The 14,259-nt window shown below is 46.7% G+C and overlaps 1 protein-coding gene across 2 annotated transcripts in view; it reads left to right on the top strand.

Annotated features, from left to right (window-relative positions):
* SLC4A9 (solute carrier family 4 member 9) overlaps positions 1–14,259 on the top strand; it is an 859,184-nt gene that overhangs the window by 501,734 nt on the left and 343,191 nt on the right. The window lies entirely within an intron of this gene.

The raw sequence follows: 14,259 nt of genomic DNA, 5'->3' as shown, positions 1-14,259 counted from the left end.
ATGTCCCTCAACTGCTGCAGTAACTCATAATAGGCACCTACTCTGACGCATTACACCATAATACACTTCTCGGTTTCATTGATGTAGTACATTTTCATATGCATCCCAGCTGCTGTAGGACATGAATATACCTTATCTACTGCAAAATCTCTAGGTGTATCTAGGTTTTCTGGTACCCAGGGAAATAATTCAGTTTGGTGCCTTCCCCAAAGTACATATGCGATTTGAACACTTAGGCCGGGATCACACATGCGAGAAACACGTCCGTGTCTCGCATGTGAAATCCAAGCTCTGGCGCCGGCACTCCAGAGCGGAGCGTGCGGCCGCATAGCAACACATGGAGCCGCACGCTCCGCTCTGGAGTGCCGGCGCCAGAGCTTGGATTTCACATGCGAGACACGGACGTGTTTCTCGCATGTGTGATCCCGGCATTAGTCTTGTGCCGACGAACTGCTCTCCCTAATTCTCTCAATGTTCAGTGAAAAACCTAAAAAAGCAGGAAGAGAACTCGTCACAGGACCGATCGCATATGAATGAAGTGGCCATGTGATGACTGCTGGAATCAGCAAGCAGACCTGAATTCTGACAGTGAGGATATTACACTCTGTTAGGATTTGCATGCTATAGGGCTTCATTTTATAATTAAAGGGCTTATCCAGATTTGCAATGGAAGTCTGCAGTCATTCTTACAGCGAATGCACTGCACACTTTTACAATTCTCCTTTGCCGATGGTAAGAGTGGATGGTCATGTCAGCACACGTATGATTTGTATATTTCTGGCCACATTCTGACTAGACATGTCTGGCCTCACTCAATTAATTTTCATTGAATGAGACCACACGTGTCTATTCGGCATGTGACTGCATGTATGCAAATCACCGGCACGAGAGAATTCTGACAGGGTGCAATGCGCACTTTGGGAAATCAGAAGTCTGCAGTCACATAGAATGACTGCAGACTAATCACAAATTTGCACAACCCATTTAATGCTCCTAACATAAATAAAAGTATGAAAATTTGTATCACAAAAAAAATTACATCCAGGAACCTTTCTAGATGAATGTCTCCAGACGCCATGACTTTTATCATCCACAGCTCTTCTCTGTAGACTTCCATTTTCTCCAGTCTTGTGCAGCACATCCCCACACAATGTCCATAAAGATAGCAATTTCATTATAAAGCACCTGAATAAAAATATCTGCCCTATGGTGAGCCCCTGAATAAATAATTGCCCTTCACTATATTCCCTGCACAAAATATGACCCACACTGTCCCTCTTGTGGTACATGCCCTGCACACTGCACTCTCTTTTCTATATTGGGTCTCATCTTCACTCTATGTCCCCCAAATATCAGGTAATACTGTATTAGAGGAAGAGAGGGGGAGGGGCATATGATAACCAAGCAGGTGTACTTGGGTGATTTGGAGGCCTCCACGCCCCATTTAGAAGAAGCTAGTGGCGAAACGGCGCTTGTTGGGCGCAGGAGGCCTCCACATCACCCGGACCCGGCGCACACAGACTCCTGATACAAACTATTCACAGGTATTTACCTATTTATGAAGTGAGGCTTGTGCTAAATGATACAACTAATCAAAGCATACGGTGACACTTTCACTCCCTAGTGTTGATTACAGCACTCCTGATACCAATACAATGAGTACACCTGCTTGGTTATCATATGCCCCTCCCCCTCTCTTCCTCTAATACAGTATTACCTGATATTTGGCTTTGTGCGCTGTACGGTACTTATATCCTAGTAGCTGTCTACACTTGGCATACTTTTGGTAGCCCCATGATTTAATATTTAGCTGTCTTGGATACATCTGTTTAACTGTACCGCAGTGCTGTGGTGTGCCTCCTCTGGTATCTGGAGGTTTTCCGTTCCCCCCTTCGTCTTTGTCTAATTTTATCTGTTACACATTTTTTATAACAAGTTTTGAATAAATTTATTGTTTTTACTGGTACTTCCTTCTCACTTCATTTTTTCTATGGTACCCACCATTTGAAAATGTGTTGATATCCTATGTCGAAGTGACTCTAGCCTGTGCTATATATAGGACTATGGGAATAATCTCTGTATTATGTGCCCAGTCATACTATTCTCCCACCATACTGTCTCCTCACACTACTCCCCTCAATAGTCTCCTCAGACATTTCCCCCTCCCTCCTTATGCTGTTTTCTCTCACATTCCTCCTTCTGGCCATCCTGTCTCCTCACAAATCCTTCCTGACTCCCCATTCTATGTCTGCAATCATCACCCCATTCACTCCCCATACTGCATTCACACCATTATTTCCCATTCTGTGTCTGCACTAATCCTACCACTCACCATACTGTGTCTGCACCCATCTCTCCCACTCACCATACTGTGAATCCACCCCTCCCCTTATATGGTTTCCTCATACATGTCCCTCATCTCCCCACTTGCCCCTCATACTGTGGCTTCAAATCTTTCCCGTTCTCCATATTGTGTCAGCACCTATCCCTCCATTGCTCCCCAAACTTGTGTCCTCAATAGTGATGAGTGAGCATACTTGGTAACTACTTGCCCGAGCATCGCTGTACTTGAGGTACTCGGCGAGCACCGAGCATTTCCGGGATTATTCAGTGAGAGCTCGGGTCCCCGTCCTCCATGTTTGGTGCTCTTTAGAGCTCCAATCAACATGCAGGGATTGTCTGTCATACACTGCAATGCCACAGCCATCTTGGTTGCTGTATTACAGTGATTGGCTGGCCGCACAGCATCATCAGGTCTATATGAGACCCGGCGCCGCCCTGCTTGGCACAGTCACCTCCAGAATCAGACAGTGTAAGGAGATTTCCTGGTGAGATAGGGTCAGATTTGGGGGTTTATAAATTAGTGTGGGTATGCCATCATAGAATTCTAAAATACAATGAAACCAACAGTCCTTATAAGGACTAATTACGGAGTATATAGATTGCAGTGCTAGGTAGGCAGGGGAGTGTATGTGGCGCTATACAAATAAGTGTAAGGCCTGCAGGCACTGTATGTGGTTATATAGATATCATTGCATACATGAAGAGGGTCCATTTCATTACTGTCTGCTGCTGCTGCCTATTACATATATCGACCGTATATACCTAGCCCCAGGTATCAGTGGCTAGGAATAATTTTTTTTGCATCTTAATCCTGATAATTTTATTCCAAAGCAATCCAGAGCCCATGTTTTTTTTCCATTTGGTTGTTGGGACAGCAGAATACAGCCAGATCTTTTTCATGGTACAGCGTGAAAATCCAGCTTTTTTTTTTTAAACATAATTTTTATCGATTTTTTTTTTTAACATAACATAGGATATTATAACGTAGCATTGGATATAGCATCAGCAATGACACTGTAAATTACCAAAAGTACATATACAACTCTTACTTGTCAGACAACAGGTCCTCATAACTTTTTAAAATAGTATATAGATACATAGTTGGATCTCCGTCAATGCCTTGTAACACAAATTTTGGGGAAACAGTAAGAGGAAGAAAGGACAGACTAACTACATAGGAAGGTAATAGGGGAAGGAAGAGAATCTCTTTTTCTGTATTTTGCATTGTCAAGATTGTCATTCTACGGTAATATATGTTGTATCTTTAGTAGGCCTTATACATCTGGAATAGCTTCCTAGACCCCTAACGTCCCTCTCAGATCCTCCAGACAGTACCATTCTGTGTGGCGGAAGGGACTAATCATTCTCGATATTTCATGAGGGCTATAGTGGAAACCAATGAACGTTTTCCACAGCGGAAATGCTTTCCCTGCAGATTTTTCTTTACTCCTTTCTGCCTCGATTAATTCAATTCCCAGTAAGTGTTTCATCGGGGCTATTATCATCACTGGAGTGTTTGGTTTAAGCCATTCGCCAAATAAACCACGTAAGGCTACAAACAAGAATGTGTGGATGTTTTTAGGAATCTTTGCTTTAACTCCTGTGGGGTGTATATCTTAACTGGTGAAATTGCATAGTTTGTGGCGTTTGTGGGAGATGCATTCCCCTGCACGATCGAACCTGCTCTCCTACCTGTTTCCAGTACTCTTTAACTGCCCTGCATTCCCACACCCCGTGCCAGAGATTCGTTGAAGGCGTTCAGCACTTAGGGCAGCTGTAATCCTGTCGGGAAATCGAGGAGAGGATAGGCTATTGAAACCATATAATGCTGTATGCATGCACTTAAAATAGGTTTCTCTCCATCTTTCACATAAAATGGATTTTTTGTACCTGTTCCACCCATGTACAACTGTCTCTGCGATATCCGTATTCCCTGTCCATTTCTCCCAAATCTTAAACAGCTTGTTCTGCTTTAGCTTCAGGTATTTTTGTCTTACAGTGTTGTATATTGAGGATATGCTCGCATTCTGAGTGTTCATACTCTATTATCTAGAATATGTAGTTCCATTTCATTTAACAGCCTGCTAAGTCTGCTAGGTAAGCAAAAATAATGGTCATGCATGACCTGTAGGAAGTGTCTGCTTTCTATATGGAATTTGTCCATGATTTCTTGTGGGCTCAGCCATCGTTTAACCTCTGTGTGCATAATATCCCCTGTGTGATGCAGCAGTAGGACCATACACAGTGAAACGGCAGTGACCCAAGCAAGTTCAAACAAAACGTTCTTTTATTGTACTTCACACAGTCAATATAGTATTCTGCTTCTTCATACAGTCCATTAATAATGCATGGCTATATGATGCAGTCAATACACAGGCCGAACTTCCCTCTGTCCAGTTTCCCTGGGTGACCGCACGCCGGTAACCAGTCTCTGTACTCACTCAGCGCACTGCACTCTTTATCCTCTGGAGTGCAGCCGGATACACATAAGACAGCCCAAGACGCAAGGTGTCAGTCTCTCTGGTTCCTTTAGCCTCTGTGTTGCTCCACACAGAGAGAGCTCTGCAGACAACTGCCCTGTCTGCTTCCAAGAACACACTGACACCTCCCCCACTACTACAGGGCTTTTTAATCAGTCACTGCTTCACTATTCTAATTACAGCCACACCTGTGCTTCCATGCACATTCTGGAGAGCACATACAGCGCCCCCTAGCTGTAACAGGGGTCACTGCCTCACACCTGCTTTCTTCATGCTATCGCCTGCTTGACCTATCGCTCTTTTGATTTCTTTTCCCTGAGGAAATTCCGGGTGACCAAATAGTGGTCAAATGTTTAGAGATCTGGACATGAAGGCCGAATGCCTTCCTTACTATATTCCAGCACACAATTGTATCTCAACGCAATAGGGAGGATTTTACATTTTGCTGGATTTTGGCCTGTTTTGTATGTAAGAGGTGTGATGCAGTGACCCCTGTTACAGCTAGGTAGCGCTGTATGTGCTCCCCAAGACATGCATGGAGGCGTTAGGGGGATTGTGAGACAGTGTTCGGCATTGTGGTGAATGGCCAGTATATGTGGCAGAGGAGGAGGTCTTCTGCGCTGTAAGTTTCACTTTATATGGGGAGCTGCTCCCTGGAATGCAACCTGGAGTATTTTGTCTTTGATGCACATGAGCAATAATATGTTGTTTAGTGCATCTGGGTCCGGGTTGCAAGTAGCTATGAGAGATGGGAGGGTCTGGCTACCCACATACCTCACCTCTGGGTGAGGGTGCTAACTGTACCCCTTTTTCCTGCGGGAAGTGCAGGTGTTTGAGGACCTGCAGTGATGTCAGGATCACGTGACCAGCCCATGTGATCCATACCTCACCTGTGGGTGTGGTTATAAGGTACACAATGTGACCAGAGTGTGGGTCACATGTTTCTGTATGGGCTCTGAGGGTGGACCTGAATGGTTCTGTGCTGGAAGTTCCTGAAAGCCTAGGTGTTGGGAGTGCTGTCTCCCTGAAGAGCATGTGGTGGGACTCTGGTACATGTGGCCTGGGGTGTTGGACAGTCCCAGCCGGGGACGGACATCCTGAGTAGCTCTCGGACAGGTCACCTGTGTTGAGGACCTTGGACTGACGAGGAGTCAGCATGTGGAGCAGGAGCTCCTGAGAGGAAACCCTGGGTATGGGGAAAGGATTGTGCCCTGATAAAGGACAGTTACTGAACTGTGCAGTCACCCGGTGACTGGAGAGATACAGGCGTGACTATGTGGGTGCTTGGCTTCAGAGCGAGCCTGATTATTGGTCTCTACCAAGTGTGTATGGTCACAGACCTAATGGAGCAGAGCCATGCTATGAACAGTGTTACTTTGTGTTTTGTGCTACTGGAGTTTGTGGAGTAATACAACCCAGTTGAACTCTTTGAAGAAAATACGGTCTGGCTGTGTGTTAAAAACCGTACCTGTGTGCACTTATATCGCTGCCAAGCGAGTATTCCCCAATGCGTTAGTGAGCGCTATCATCTCACATATGGTGGAGAATGTGGGCAGTGGTCCAGCAAGCACGTGCAGAGTTAATTGCTGTGGCTCAGCGGGGACACGAAGCTGATGAGCGTCTTGCTGTGCATCGTCGGGTCTACGAAGTTGACAAGCATTTTGCTGTGGATCGGCGGGTCCACGAAGTCTGCGGTGGAGCCGTGCAGATCCTTATGGAGTGTAGCTGCAGTTGCAGCAAGAGGTTCCGCAGCAGCCAGAGCTGCAGTGGCAGCAGCAGCGGCTTGTGATCGGCAGCCAGAGGTGCCGGATGTTTGTAACTGCAGCAGGAGCTGTGGCAGTACCTGCAGGAGCTGGTGAAGTGACATAAAAAAAAAAAATTGTGCTGGACCAGGTCTGGCAGACTCTTAAAGAGCCAGTGCAAGCCCAGAGACATATTTTTTGTGTGTGCGAACTGGTGCCTGAGAGTACCGTGGGGGGAGTCCACAAGGTGTCCCTAAAAAAGGGGTGGTGTCCCTAAAAGTGGGTGGTGACCCAAACAGGGATGGTTGCCCAAAAGGGGGTGGAGTCCCAAAAGGGGGCGGTAACCCGAACAGGGATAGTAGTCCAAAAAGGGGTGGAATCCCAAAAGGGGGCTGTAACCCAAACAGGAATGGTTGCCCAAAAAGGGGTGGAGTCCCAAAAAGGGGTTGTAACCCAAACAGATGTGGTGCACCAAAAAGGGGTGGAGTCTTGGGAATGATAGCTTCCCAAAAGGGGAGGGGCGTCCTGAAGAGGTGCCGCAGATGGACTGTTGTCCGGGGCAAATGAATTGTGTGTCCATTCTGCTGTGTGAGCTATTCACCCTGCGAGAGTTTACAGGGGTGTGCCCTGTGGATGCATGAGATGGAAATGTGCGGACTGGTAGATTCTGGGTGCCCGGTGACTAGTGAGGGTTGCACCTGAGGGTTTTGAAATACCCAATAGGAGGGTCAGGGTCACCTGCATCCATGGGCACGCTAAGGACTATCCGGTGGCCAGGGTGGTCCTCAAGACAGCCAGGGACAGTGCGATCCATGATGTCACCATAGTCGCAAACTTACCCTGTCCGATGATAATTGGCCGGGACGCTGGGCTGTTCATAGACTTGTGGGAGGGGGGAGTGTCATGATCCCAATGGCAGGGGATCACTAAAGGACAAGCACAGATACAAACAAGCTCTAGGGCGATGGAACCTGAGCTGACCGCGACCCTGAACCTAACACACAAATAAAAGTAGCCGGGGAACGTGCCTACGATGATCCTAGACGTCTCGCTCCAGCCGAAGATCTAACTTCCCCTATTAGAAGAAACACAGACCTCTCTTGCCTCCAGAGAAATCCCCCACAGAAATAGCAGCCCCCCACATATAATGACGGTGAAATGAGAGGAAAGCACATACGCAGTATGAAAACAGTTTCAGCAAAATGAGGCCCGCTAAAGCTAGATAGCAGAGGATACAAAAGTGAACTGCGCGGTCAGCGAAAAACCCTTCAAAAAACCATCCTGAAATTACTTGAACTCATGTGCCAACTCATGGTACATGAGGAGCAATTTCAGCCCACTAGAGCAACCAGCAGCAAGAATCACATATCTGCAGGCTGGACTAAAAACCAAATTAAGCAAAACACCAAAACAGGAAAATCCAAACTTAGCTTGACCAGAAGGTTCTAGGAGCAGGGAGCAGAGGTAACAAGACACACTGGATACATTGATAACCGGCGAGGAAATGCCAGCAAAGCCAGGTTAAATAGGAAACTCCCATATGCTGATGGAACAGGTGGAACCCAGAAACCCAGGAAAGACAAGTCACCCAGTACCATCAGTAACCACCAGAGGGAGCCCAAAAACAGAACTCACAACAGTACCCCCCCCTTGAGGAGGGGTCACCGAACCCTCACGAGAACCACCAGGGCGACCAGGATGAGCCCTATGAAAAGCGCGAACCAAATCATCAGCATGAACATCCGAGGCAACCACCCAAGAATTATCCTCCTGACCATAACCCTTCCACTTGACCAAATACTGGAGTTTCCGTCTGGAAACACGAGAATCCAAGATCTTCTCCACAACATACTCCAATTCTCCCTCCACCAGCACTGGAGCAGGAGGCTCAAGAGAAGGAACAACAGGTACCTCATACTTCCGCAACAACGACCGATGAAACACATTATGAATAGCAAACGATGCCGGGAGATCCAAACGAAACGACACAGGGTTAAGAATTTCCAAGATCCTATAGGGACCGATGAACCGAGGCTTGAACTTAGGAGAAGAGACCTTCATAGGAACAAAACGAGAATACAACCACACCAAGTCACCAACAAGAAGTCGAGGACCCACGCGGCGACGGCGATTAGCAAACTGCTGAGCCTTCTCCTGGGACAACTTCAAATTGTCCACCACATGACTCCAAATCCGATGCAACCTATCCACCACCATGTCCACTCCAGGACAATCAGAAGGTTCCACCTGACCAGAGGAAAAACGAGGATGAAACCCCGAATTACAAAAGAAAGGAGAAACCAAGGTAGCAGAACTAGCCCGATTATTAAGGGCAAACTCGGCCAGCGGCAAAAAGGTAACCCAGTCATCCTGATCAGCAGAAACAAAACATCTTAAATAAGTTTCCAAGGTCTGATTAGTTCGTTCAGTCTGGCCATTCGTCTGAGGATGGAATGCAGACGAAAAGGACAAATCAATGCCCATCTTAGCACAGAACGTCCGCCAAAATCTAGACACAAACTGGGATCCCCTGTCAGAAACGATGTTCTCAGGAATCCCATGCAAACGAACCACATTCTGAAAAAACAGAGGGACCAACTCAGAGGAGGAAGGCAACTTAGGCAAGGGTACCAGATGAACCATTTTAGAAAAGCGATCACACACAACCCAGATGACGGACATTTTTTGAGAGACAGGGAGATCCGAAATAAAGTCCATGGAAATGTGCGTCCAAGTCCTCTTCGGGATAGGCAAAGGTGACAACAATCCACTGGCCCGAGAACAGCAAGGCTTAGCCCGAGCACAAACCTCACAAGACTGCACAAAAGAACGCACATCCCTCGACAAGGAAGGCCACCAAAAAGACCTGGCCACCAAGTCTCTAGTACCAAATATTCCAGGATGACCTGCCAACGCAGAAGAATGGACCTCGGAGATGACTCTACTGGTCCAATTATCCGGAACAAACAGTCTCTCAGGCGGACAACGATCAGGTTTAGCCGCCTGAAACTCCTGCAAAGCACGTCGCAAGTCTGGGGAGACAGCAGACAAAATCACCCCATCCCTAAGGATACCAGAGGGCTCAGAATTTCCAAGGGAGTCAGGCACAAAACTCCTAGAAAGAGCATCCGCCTTCACATTCTTTGAACCTGGCAGGTATGAAACCACAAAATTGAAACGAGAGAAAAACAGTGACCAACGAGCCTGTCTAGGATTCAGACGCCTGGCAGACTCAAGGTAAATCAAATTTTTGTGATCAGTCAAGACCACCACACGATATCTAGCACCCTCTAGCCAATGACGCCACTCCTCAAATGCCCACTTCATGGCCAAAAGTTCCCGATTACCAACATCATAATTCCGCTCAGCCGGCGAAAACTTTCTAGAAAAAAACGCGCATGGCTTCATCACTGAGCCATCGGAGCTTCTCTGTGACAAAACCGCCCCTGCTCCAATCTCGGAAGCATCAACCTCAACCTGAAAAGGGAGCGAAACATCTGGCTGACGCAACACAGGGGCAGAAGAAAACCGGCGCTTAAGTTCCTGAAAGGCCTCCACAGCCGCAGGAGACCAATTAGCAACATCAGCACCCTTCTTAGTCAAATCCGTCAAAGGCTTAACAACACTAGAAAAATTAGTTATAAAACGACGATAGAAATTAGCAAAGCCCAAGAACTTCTGTAGACTCTTAAGAGATGTAGGCTGCGTCCAGTCACAAATAGCCTGAACCTTGACGGGATCCATCTCAATAGTAGAAGGGGAAAAAATATACCCCAAGAAAGAAATCTTCTGGACTCCAAAGAGACACTTTGAGCCTTTTACAAACAAGGAATTGGCCCGCAGGACCTGAAACACCTTCCTGACCTGCTGAACATGAGACTCCCAGTCATCAGAAAAAAACAAAATATCATCCAAATACACATTCATAAATTTATCCAGATATTCACGGAAAATATCGTGCATAAAGGACTGGAAGACTGAAGGAGCATTAGAAAGTCCAAAAGGCATTACCAAATACTCAAAATGGCCCTCAGGTGTATTAAATGCGGTTTTCCACTCATCACCTTGCTTTATTCGTATAAGATTATACGCACCCCGAAGATCAATCTTAGTGAACCATTTAGCCCCCTTAATGCGAGCAAACAAATCAGTCAACAATGGCAAAGGATACTGATATTTTACGGTAATCTTATTCAAAAGACGATAATCTATACAAGGCCTCAAGGAACCATCTTTTTTGGCCACGAAAAAAAAACCTGCTCCCAAAGGGGACAAAGATGGACGGATATGTCCCTTTTCCAAGGACTCCTTAACATAATCCCGCATAGCAGTATGCTCTGGCACTGACAGATTGAACAAACGACCTTTAGGAAATTTACTGCCTGGAATTAAATTTATAGCACAATCGCAATCCCTGTGAGGAGGAAGCGAACTGAGCTTAGGCTCCTCAAAAACATCCCGATAGTCAGACAAAAACACAGGAATCTCAGAAGGAGTAGATGAAGCGATAGAAATCGGAGGTGCATCATCATGAACCCCCTGACAACCCCAGCTTAACACAGACATTGATTTCCAGTCAAGGACTGGATTATGAGTTTGTAACCATGGCAGACCAAGTACTAGAACATCATGCAAATTATACAGTACCAGGAAGCGAATCACCTCCTGATGAACGGGAGTCATACGCATGGTCACTTGTGTCCAGTACTGAGGTTTATTCATAGCCAAAGGTGTAGAGTCAATTTCCTTCAAAGGAATAGGGACTTCCAGAGGCTCCAGACTAAACCCACAGCGATTGGCAAATGACCAATCCATAAGACTCAGGGCAGCGCCTGAATCCACATAGGCATCGACGGAAATGGATGATAATGAACAAATCAGAGTCACAGACAGAATGAACTTAGACTGTAAAGTACTAATGGCAACAGACTTATCAACCTTTTTTGTGCGTTTAGAGCATGCTGATATAACATGAGCTGAATCACCACAATAAAAGCACAACCCTTTTTTCCGCCTATACTTTTGCCGTTCACTTCTGGACTGAATTCCATCACATTGCATTATCTCAGGTGACGGTTCAGACGACACCGCCAAATGATGCACAGGTTTGCGCTCCCGTAAACGCCGATCAATCTGAACAGCCATAGTCATAGACTCATTCAGACCAGCAGGCGCAGGGAACCCCACCATAACATCTTTAATGGCCTCAGAAAGGCCATCTCTAAACTTTGCAGCCAGAGCGCACTCATTCCACTGAGTAAGTACCGACCACTTCCGAAATTTTTGACAATAAATTTCTGCTTCATCTTGCCCCTGAGAGAGGGCCAACAAAGCTTTTTCAGCCTGAATCTCTTGGTTAGGTTCCTCATAGAGCAAACCCAATGCCAGAAAAAACGCATCCGCATTAAGCAACGCAGGGTCCCCTGGTGCCAATGCAAATGCCCAATCCTGAGGGTCACCCCGCAGGAAAGATATAATTATCTTGACTTGCTGAGCAGGGTCTCCAGAGGAGCGAGATTTCAAAGAAAGAAACAACTTGCAATTGTTCCTAAAATTCAGAAAACGAGATCTATCTCCAGAAAAAAACTCTGGGACAGGAATTCTAGGTTCAGACATAGGAGCATGTACAACAAAATCCTGTATATTTTGAACCTTAGTGGCAAGATTATTCAGGCTGGAAGCCAAACTCTGGACGTCCATGATAAACAGCTGGGATCAGAGCCATTCAAAGATTAAGAGGAGGAGGAAGTAGCCAGGCTGCAATAAGGCTAGACAGCAAACTCTGAGGGAAAGAGAAAGAAAAAAAAAAAAAAAAACTTCCTCAGACTACTTATCCTCCTACTTCAGCCAATACAATTAACACTTTGTGGGCCGGTTATACTGTCATGATCCCAATGGCAGGGGATCACTAAAGGACAAGCACAGATACAAACAAGCTCTAGGGCGATGGAACCTGAGCTGACCGCGACCCTGAACCTAACACACAAATAAAAGTAGCCGGGGAACGTGCCTACGATGATCCTAGACGTCTCGCTCCAGCCGAAGATCTAACTTCCCCTATTAGAAGAAACACAGACCTCTCTTGCCTCCAGAGAAATCCCCCACAGAAATAGCAGCCCCCCACATATAATGACGGTGAAATGAGAGGAAAGCACATACGCAGTATGAAAACAGTTTCAGCAAAATGAGGCCCGCTAAAGCTAGATAGCAGAGGATACAAAAGTGAACTGCGCGGTCAGCGAAAAACCCTTCAAAAAACCATCCTGAAATTACTTGAACTCATGTGCCAACTCATGGTACATGAGGAGCAATTTCAGCCCACTAGAGCAACCAGCAGCAAGAATCACATATCTGCAGGCTGGACTAAAAACCAAATTAAGCAAAACACCAAAACAGGAAAATCCAAACTTAGCTTGACCAGAAGGTTCTAGGAGCAGGGAGCAGAGGTAACAAGACACACTGGATACATTGATAACCGGCGAGGAAATGCCAGCAAAGCCAGGTTAAATAGGAAACTCCCATATGCTGATGGAACAGGTGGAACCCAGAAACCCAGGAAAGACAAGTCACCCAGTACCATCAGTAACCACCAGAGGGAGCCCAAAAACAGAACTCACAACAGGGGAGCTTCTCTACAGCAGGAGAATGGAGGGCTCACGGCTGGTGGGGTTGCGTACCTTAAGGCGGTAATACCTCCCAAAATTGACAGGTCAGACATAAGGGTGACCGGAGGAAAGGTTGCGCCTGCCCATCTTACTGACCTGACGTCACCTGAGGGGTACCACAATGTGACTGATGAGGATGTGGTTATTAAGCAGAGTGGAGCTGACACCCAGATAGAGTGTGACTTGGGGGTTCACCATGCTGTGGAGTGTGACACAGACTCCGGGGGTGATTGTGACTCTGAAAAAGTAAGGGAGTACAGTAAAGAAGAGCCCAACAAGAAGGGCAAGTCCTCCAGTTGCCGGAGGAACAAAAGCCACAAAGTAGTTGTTGAGGTGACTATGGCTGAATAGATAAGGAAGAAAGGTGTCGTGTCATTGCCCCCAACAACCGCTATGTTAAAGTTGGATGACCGGCCAGTTGATAGCGCTGGTGGTTGTGAGAATCCACGAAGGTAATGAGGAACTGACCCGTGGTATACCCACATCTGCGGTGACAGAGAGGGATGATATAGCGGAGTATGGTGAAGGCTCCATAGTATTTGAGGCGGAAGAGTTGGGGTACTCAGATACCCAAGAGATGGCTGACGCTGACAGTGCTGAGTCCGAGGGTGCAGAAGTGGAGGAGGCCACCAAAGAAGTGGGGCCTGAAGTAAATACCTCCTCCAGTGATGGATGCTCCACCAATCCAGAGGATGGGAGAAGCAAGATAGAGCTGCTTAAAGAATCTGTCGAACAAGAAAGAGTCCTGAGACAAGCAGTTGTGCACAGAGTGGACGAGCTGGAGAAGGAAGTCCTTGAGCTCAGACATCACCTGTCAGCATGCCAAACCATGAATAAGGCCATATTGAAAGACATGGAGGTGCTCAGAATGGCCCAAGAAAAGCATCAGCAGGAGCTTCTCCAGAGAGAGGAAGAGCGACGCTGCCTGGCAGAGGAGCTGCCAATGCCCATCTTGGCGAAGGCTCATGCAGAAGAAAAAACTGAGGAAGAGTTCGCCCTAAGAGCGGAACAGGACAATCACCCATTCAG

Source organism: Ranitomeya imitator, chromosome 4, assembly GCF_032444005.1.
Source record: "Ranitomeya imitator isolate aRanImi1 chromosome 4, aRanImi1.pri, whole genome shotgun sequence".
In the NCBI taxonomy this organism is placed as follows: Eukaryota; Metazoa; Chordata; class Amphibia; order Anura; family Dendrobatidae; genus Ranitomeya; species Ranitomeya imitator.
The sequence above is the reverse complement of the archived record's forward strand: the minus strand, read 5'-3'. Positions and strand labels throughout refer to the sequence as shown.